The following is a 7,671-nucleotide window of genomic DNA, read 5'->3' on the forward strand; positions in this document are numbered from 1 at the left end:
AACGTTTTGTTGTGACACATTTTCCGGTGCTGGAGCCTTGACTACTGCCTCAATCTTGTCAGGGGACTTATGTAACCCCTCTTACATAGAAACATAGAAGATAGGAGCAGGAATAGGCCATTCGGCCCTGCTCCACCATTCAATGAGATCATGGCTGATCATCCAAACCCTAGCACCCGGTCCCTACACCAACAGCCATCCCACACAAGCCGTATCCCCGTAACCCCATAACCCCACGTATATAATCCCCCCTAACACTAAGGGCCAATTTTTTTATCATGGCCAATCAACCTAACCCACACATCTTTGGACTGTGGGAGGAAACCGGAGCACCCGGAGGAAACCCATGCAAACACGGGGAGAATGTGCAAACTCCACACAGACAGTCACCCGAGGCCGGATTTGAACCCGGGTCTCTGGCGCTGTGAGGCAACAGCGCTAACCACTATGCCACCATCTTCATCGAAGACGTGGCCACAATACGAGATCTGTTTCTGGAAAAACTCGCACTTGTGGCGATTAGCTCGTAGCCCATACTCCTTTAATCTGGTGAGCACCTTCTCCAAGTTGGCGAGGTGATCACTGTCATTTTTGCCCGTGACCAAGATGTCGTCCAAATAACACTGGGTCCCTGTAATCCCTTGCAGGACCTGATCCATCGCCCTTTGCCAGATAGCCGGAGCCGAGGCTACTCCGAACACCAGCCGATTGTATTGATAGAGACCTTTATGAGTGTTAATCGTAAGGTATTGTTTCGAAGCTTCTTCTACCTCCATTTGCAAGTACGCCTGGGCTAGATCAATTTTGGTGAAGCGTTTACCTCCAGATAGCGAGGCGAAAATATCCTCAATTTGTGGAAGCGGATATTGTACCGTGTGAAGGACTGGGTTCACTGTCACCTTAAAATCCCCACAAATGCGGACCTTCTTTGGTTCCCCAGGCGTATTACTCAACGACCTCTTCATTACAGGAACGATGGGTGTAGCCCACTCACTCCAGTCCACTTTGGACAGTACTCCTGAACGTTCCAACCCTTCCAGCTCTGCTTCAACAGCTGGTCTGATCGCATAAGGCACTGGTCTGGCCTTAAGAAACATTGGGCTTGCATTTTCCTCTATTTTAATCGTTGCTGTTATGCCTTTTAGTGTTCCTAGTCCCTCCTGGAACACTTCATGTGCATCAGTTAGCATTTTTGACAGTCGTCCAAGTGTGACGTCATCATCCTTTTTGGCCTCAACCTTCAGTGCCTGTATGGAATGCCAATCTAATTGTATCTTCCGGATCCATTCACGTCCTAGCAGTGGTGGTCCTCCATCTGGCAATACATATATATCCATTTTAGGTAATTCCTGGCCTTTATATATCACTTTCACCCTTATTTTTCCTTTGGGGTAGACATTTTGCCCCGTATACGTCTTCAAGACAATCTCTGTAGCTTTCAAGGGTATATGTGCAAATAGCCGCTTGTAGTCCCTTTGATTTATGACTGTTAGGGCTGATCCTGTCTCCAATTCCATTTTCACTTGGACTCCATCTATCTTGAGTGTAACCCAGATAGTCTGGTGATCCTCCATTTCGGTTACCTTATGTAGTTTCAGACAACCCAGCTCCTTGCTTCCGGAGTCTGTGTCACTTTTCTGTTCATCTGAACCACTGCCCATCACCTGGTGTACCTTTTTTTACTTCTCCTGTGGAGGTTTCTTACTGTTGGTTTTCTTCCCAGAGCTGCAGACTCTTGCTATGTGTCCTGCTTTCCCACACTGTCTGCACACTTGGTCCTTGAACCAACAATCCTTCTGGTCATGTGTTGTTCTGCCGCAGCGATAGCACTTCCTTGTTCCATAGGACATTTCATTGGTGCCATATTCATGCGGTCTCCGTTGTATCTCTGCAGCGCCCCTTGCGGCTGCTTCATGTGATACTGCCATACTGAAAGCTTTGTCCAGCGTAAGATCCTTTTCTGATAGAAGCCGTTTCTGGGTTCCTTCACTTTGTAGCCCAAACACAAACTTGTCCCTTAACGTATATGCTAGTCCCGCTCCAAACTGGCAGTGTTTCGATAGCTTGCGCAGTTCCATTAGGTACTCAGCATTGCTTTCGTCTTTGTGTTGCTTCCTTTTATGGAACTTAAATCATTCTGCTATCAGCAGCGGTGTGGGGTTTAAGTGGTCCTGTAGGATTTCCACTATGCTTTCGAAATTCTTGTTCACCGGCTTCTCTGGGCTTATTAGATTTCGCAGTAACCCATAAGCTTTTGCACCCATGGAATTTAACAAAACCAGTGCTTTATTAGCATCTGGCACTTCATTCGCCCTGCAGTACACCTCAGTACATTCCACATATGTCGCCCAATCTTCGACTTCATTGTCGAACATAGAGATACTGCCACTCTTCGGCATCCCTGGGTGTGATTTAACTGTCAAAAATGGCGTCTCCCGCGCTTCCCCTTCTTCTCCGCTGGCACAAAATGGCGTCTCCCACGCTTTCCTTCCTTCCCGCGCTCGCCCTTCTTCTCCGCTGCGGCTTCTAAAAATGGCATCTCCCGTGCTCTTCCTTCTTCTCCGTGGCTCAATGGCATCTCCCGCGCTCTCCCCGCGGACCCTGTTCAGCCCGTGAGCCCTGGCTGTGCTCTGCGCGTTCTTCTTTTTATTTTTTATTTATTTATTTTTTTTATTCGACGCCATTCGGTCTTGAACCCGACTCTTTCTTTACCCTCTCTCTCTCTGGTTTGTTTTCTTTTTCTCGACGCCGCTCGGTGTTCAACACCTGGCTGCGCCCTGCGCGCTTCACCCTCTGTCTCACCCCGTCGACGCTGCTCGGCTTTCTCTCCGCCGTTGGTCGACTCCAGCCGCCGCTGCTCGGGAAGGGTCTGCGCTGGACCTGTCGTCAGTCTCTTGCTGATCGTCATGGCTGGGGAACAAAGCCCGGCTCTCCACAGCCTCCCCTGCGATGTTCACTCTCTGCCTGACGACTGGGCGGTTGCTCGTGGTCGACGCCCGTGTTCCTGGCCTCGACTTTTTTTTTTGTTGCAGGTAGATTCGAATCGACACTCATCGCCACTGTTAGATCCGTGATTCTGAGGGTATGCTGTTATTCAATAACCACACGGATGCTGTAACTTAACAATAAACAGGTCTTTACTGGAGGAGGGTAGTCTCAAGACTGGGGGTACAGAGGCATGCGCAAAGCTTATATACAGGTGTGGTCACTGCCGATACTACAGTATACAGGAGCTGTAAAAGTAGTTCTGTCTTAAAGGCACATACACTACAACTGCCACTTTTGTTTTTCTCCTTTCTATCTTTTGCTTTTATCCTTGTTTCCGTTTCCTCTGTTTCCCCTCTCAGGTTCCCAACCCCTGCCATTTTAGTTTAAACCCTCCCCCAGAGCACTAGCAAACACGCCCCCTAGGACATCGGTTCCAGCCCTGCCCAGGTGCAGACCATCCAGTTTGAACTGGTCCCACCTCCCCCAGAACCGGTTCCAATGTCCCAGGAACTTGAATCCCTCCAAGGGTCAAGGTAGAAGCGTTCACGTCGCGGCCCTGTTTCAACCAATTCTACCACCACCACGCACAGCAAGTAATGTATACATCGATTTCGTACCGCTAATTTGATCAAGTATCAACGTCATGCCTGAAGACGGAAGTAGTCGTCGATGTCAGAAACACGGGTCTTTTTCAAGACCGGCATTGACTGTTATATCTGCTAACGTTGAAGGGTTCTCTATAGCTAAACAAAACATCCTCGCTACATTATGCAATGAGTTGGAGTGTGGTGTCCTCTGCCTGCAGGAGACACATAGAAGAAGTGAGAACAACCGCCCAAAAATACCAGGAATGGTCCTGGCTATTGAAAGACCTCATCGATAATATGGCAGTGCTGTATTTGTTAGAGCTGGTTCAGTTGTAGAAGCCACTTCTAAAACAGAGGAGGACAACATCGAAATTCTAACCGTAGAGCTGTGCAAAGTAGTGGTGACCTCAGTGTACAAGCCACCTGGCACAGATTTCAGCTTCTCTAACTCTGTACCCAACCTGCACAATAAACCACAGATCATCATTGGAGACTTTAATAGCCACAGTACCCAATGGGGGTACAAGGAGACTAACAACAATGGAGAAGCAGTCGAAGAATGGATGGACGCTAACCAGCTTAGTCTCATCCACGATCCTAAATTGCCAGCCTCCTTCCACAGTGCCCGCTGGAAGTGTAGATATAATCCAGATCTTGCCATTGCCAGCAACGACATCACTAGCCTCTGCAAGAAGCTTGTCACAGACCCAATACCACAGACACAACACCGTCCTATTGGCATCCAGGTAAATGCAGCAGTGTTACCAACCGTCGTACCATTCAAAAGGTGCTTCAACTTCAAGAAGGCCGATTGGAACGGTTTTACACGAGCTCTTAACCGCAAGGTTAAATGCATTAAACCACTACCTGAGCACTACAACCTCTTTGCAAAAGCTGTCCAAAAAACAGCTAGAAGGAAGATCCCCCGAGGTTGCAGAGTACACTACATCCCTAGTCTCACCAAGGAGTATGCTGAACTCTACTGGGAGTATGTCTCAATGTTTGAATCTGACCCCTTCTCAGAGGAAACAATATCTACCGGTGAGAGGGTGATGTTAAGTATCTCTCAAGAACGTCAAAACACCTGGAACACCTTGATAGAGACAACAGATCTTACAAAAAACAGCAAGAAGGCATGGTCTTTCATACGCAAACTTGGAGGTGATCCCAAGAAAGCTGCCCAACATCCAAATGTGTCTGCTAACCAAGTTGCACACCAGTTGCTCCTAAATGGAAAAATCAACAAGAAACAACCAAGAGCACAACTAGATAGGAAGAAGTACAGCGATGATCCTGGCTTCACTAGACCATTCACCATGGAAGAGCTGGAAACTGGTACATCTAATCTAAAACATGGGAAAGCAATTGGTCTTGACAACATAGCAACGGAGCAGATAAAGCATTTTGGACAGCAAGCAAAGAAGTGGCTCCTACAATTGTTCAACCACTGTCTGGCAACACACAAGCCACCTAATATCTGGCAGAAGGCACATGTAATAGCACTATTAAAGCCTGGAAAAGATCCCTCAGATCCTAAGAGTTTTCGGCCAATTTCACTGCTTTGCCACACCTATAAGCTGTTTGAACGCCTGATACTCAATAGGATAGCACCAACTGTAGATGAGAAGATCATTCAAGAGCAAGCAGGTTTCCGCCCCGGCAAATCAACAAGAAGCCAACTGCTCAACCTCACACAACACATCGAAGATGGTTTTGAGCAAGGGATGGTAACAGGTGCTGTTTCTGTAGACCTGTCAGCAGCAGACGATACAGTGAACCATAGACGTCTCCTCTGCAAGATTCTAGAGATGACAAAAGAGATTCACTTAACAGAGCTGTTAGAAAGCATGCTTCAGAATCGCCGGTTCTATGTTGGACTAGGTGGGAAGCGCAGCAGGTGGCGTATTCAGAAGAATGGTCTTCCTCAGGGAAGCGTGCTTGCACCGCTGCTGTACAACATCTACACGAATGACCAACCTATAGACAGTGTCACACACCGTTTTATATATGCTGATGACTTATGTGTCACTGCCCAAAGAATTGATTTTAACACCGTGGAGAAAATGCTTTCTGAGGCCTTGGAGGGACTAAAATCCTACTATGAAGAAAACCACCTTCACGCAAACCCATCAAAAACGCAAGATTGTACATTCCACCTCAGAAACCGTGAAGCCAAACGCCAGCTGAAAGTAACCTGGTGTGGAGCAACACTGATGCATTGCGAGCACCCTATCTACTTAGGAGTCACCCTTGACCAATGCCTCACCTTCAAGAACCACATCGAGAAGACAAAGGCAAAAGTGAGTGCACGAAACAACATCCTGAATAAGCTCACTAACACAGGATGGGGAGCAAGCCCAAAAACATTGCGAACCAGTGCACTTGCTCTTTGCTATTCCACTGCCGAATACGTCTGCCCTGCATGGGAAAGGTCTACTCATGCCAAGAAGATGGATGCCGTTCTGAATGCAAGCTGCCGATTTATCACAGGTTGCTTAAAACCAACAAACACCAATAGCCTATATATCCTGGCGTGTATCACTCCCCCTGATATAAGAAGAACGGTAGCCAACAAGAAAGAGCGACTCCGTCAAACATCAGATGAGAGGCACCCTCTGCATTGTCATACACCTACACCCAGCCGCCTATAGTCAAGGAAGAGCTTCATGAACAGTGTTGTTCCATTACAATCAACCTCATCTGAAGCCCGCATCGCCTTGTGGAAAGACCGGCTCGCCAGTCTGGAACAACCCCCAGCGATGGAAATTTTACCTGATGAAAGTCTTCCCCCAGGAGTTAATTGCAACTGAGCAACCTGGAAGTGCCTTAACAGACTTAGGACCGGTGTAGGTTGCTCAAAGGTGTCACGAAGCAAATGGGGATATTCAACCAGCCCGACAACTTGTGAATGTGGAACTGAGGCACAGACTATGCAACATCTCCTGCAATGCCCATCGTTAGAGGAACCCTGCACTGTTGCAGATCTTGCCGAATCCAACAACAAGGCGCAAAAATGTGTCCAGCTCTGGCTGGGCTATACATAGATACATAGAAGATAGGAGCAGGAGTAGGCCATTCGGCCCTTCGTGCCTGCTCCGCCATTCGATGAGATCATGGCTGATCCTTTAATTCAGTATCCCGTCCCCGCCTTCTCTCCGTAACCCTTAACCCCTTTTGCCCGTAGAAATATATCTAATTCCCTCTTAAATATATTTAATGAGCTGGCGTACACTGCCCTCTGTGGCAATGAGTTCCACAGGTTCACCACTCTCTGAGTGAAGAAATTCCCCCTCATCTCTGTCCTAAATGGTTTAGCCCTTATCCTTAAATTATGTCCTCTAGTTCTGTTCTCACCCGCCAAGGGAAACATTCCTTCTGCATCCAGTCTGTCTAGACCTGTCAGAATTGTATACACTTCTATGAGGTCCCCTCTCAATCTTCTAAACTCCAGTGTGTACATCCCTAAACTACATAGTCTCTCCTCATAGGTCATTCCCGCCATTCCTGGTATCAGCCTGGTGAATCGCCGCTGCACCCCCTCCATGGCAAGAACATCCTTCCTCAGATGAGGCGACCAAAACTGTACACAGTACTCGAGGTGTGGTCTCACCAGTGCCCTGTACAGCTGCAGCAAGGTATCCCTGTTCCTGTATTCTAACCCTTTTGCTATGAAGGCCAGCATACCGTTTGCCTTCTTGACCGCCTGTTGCACCTGCATGCTCGCCTTCAGTGACTGGTGTACAAGAACACCCAGGTCTCTCTGTACTTCCCCCTCTCCCAATCTATTGCCATTTAAATAATAATTTGCCCTCCCGTTCCTGCACCCAAGGTGGATAACTTCGCACTTGTCCACATTATAGTGCATCTGCCATTTATCCGCCCAATCGCCCAGTCTGTCCAAATCGCTCTGGAGCTTCCTGGTCTCTTCCTCTGAGCCCACCCCCCCTCCTAGTTTAGTGTCGTCTGCAAATTTGGAAATGCTGCATCCGACTCCCTGATCCAGGTCATTAATGTAAATTGTGAACAGCTGGGGGCCCAGGACAGATCCCTGTGGTACCCCACTTGTTACTGCCTGCCATTCAGAAAATGAGCCGTT

Source organism: Somniosus microcephalus, unplaced genomic scaffold (genome assembly GCF_052327205.1).
Source record: "Somniosus microcephalus isolate GS21.2 unplaced genomic scaffold, FLI_Smic_1.0 unresolved_chr4, whole genome shotgun sequence".
Classification (NCBI taxonomy): domain Eukaryota; kingdom Metazoa; phylum Chordata; class Chondrichthyes; order Squaliformes; family Somniosidae; genus Somniosus; species Somniosus microcephalus.